Raw genomic sequence first — 1060 nt, forward strand, 5'->3', positions numbered from 1 at the left:
TTTTTTCATTAATGACATATTTTTTAAAAAACAAAATAAATTTTCACACAAATAAATTATATATTAAAGAGAAATAAAATTAAGATCATATTAAATTTTTATTATTACTCAATTTAGTTCACACGACAATTAGTTTTAACACAAAAAAGTAATTTTTTGGGTAAATATTAAAACACATTTAATATATATATTTATACATATTCATAATTCTGTATTGAATTAAATTTCATTTTTCAGATCGATTAATAAACATAATTTGTGACAGTGACATTGAATATTGTAGAATAATGAATGAAACTACCACGACAAAATCATTCTCGAGCAATTCAACATACAATTGACTTGTACATTAATAATTTACAAGAGTCCTTGAGAAATGGAAGGTACTTATATAATTTGGTTAATTTATTCAATCATTTTATATTAAATTTTAATAATTTGTGATAATATCAATTTATATATAGGATGACATTGTCAGAATATTTGTAGGCAGTAGTTGAACGCACAAATATTCGACGGGAGCTGAGACAACGTGGCTCATAATTTGGAAGTGTAGAAAACCAAAGTTAAAGAGATACCAGCAAATGTAAACTTTCTTAAATATAAATAAAAGTTATACTTATAACTTCAGGAATGATTTTTGAATTCTTTAATTGACCCTAATTATTTTATTTTAAAATAATTGAATTAAGTAGTGATTTATATTAAAATTTATTAATAAATTTATATTCATATTATATTTATATTTAAATTCAGTTAAATTAAGGTATTCATTAAAAATACTGATTTATTTTTATAAAAACTTAAGTAATAAAACTTTTTTTTTTCGTTGCACGAAAATCGTTTATGTTTATTAAGAAGAGAATAATACTGACAGACATTATTTTTGAAGTTTTTCAACTTTTTAATAATTCAGTTTTCAAATTTTTTTCACTTGGATTACGTTATTACGCTAACATTAAGATGAAAATGTTATTATCATTAGATTATAAGCCTAAATATACTTATTTATGTAGTGGGAATTACATGACATTACATGAGCCAGAAAGAAGACTTTTTT

The 1060-nt window shown here is 21.5% G+C and overlaps 1 long non-coding RNA gene across 1 annotated transcript; it reads left to right on the forward strand.

Annotated features, from left to right (window-relative positions):
- Positions 1–304: 304 nt before the first annotated feature.
- LOC118066173 (uncharacterized) lies at positions 305–629 on the forward strand. Its single transcript, XR_004690224.1, has 2 exons — positions 305–383; positions 465–629. It is a non-coding gene; the product is annotated as an uncharacterized lncRNA (long non-coding RNA).
- The last annotated feature ends 431 nt before the right edge of the window (positions 630–1060 follow it).

Source organism: Chelonus insularis, unplaced genomic scaffold (genome assembly GCF_013357705.1).
Source record: "Chelonus insularis isolate UGA/USDA-ARS -01 unplaced genomic scaffold, ASM1335770v1 contig_332_pilon, whole genome shotgun sequence".
Taxonomy (NCBI): Eukaryota; Metazoa; Arthropoda; class Insecta; order Hymenoptera; family Braconidae; genus Chelonus; species Chelonus insularis.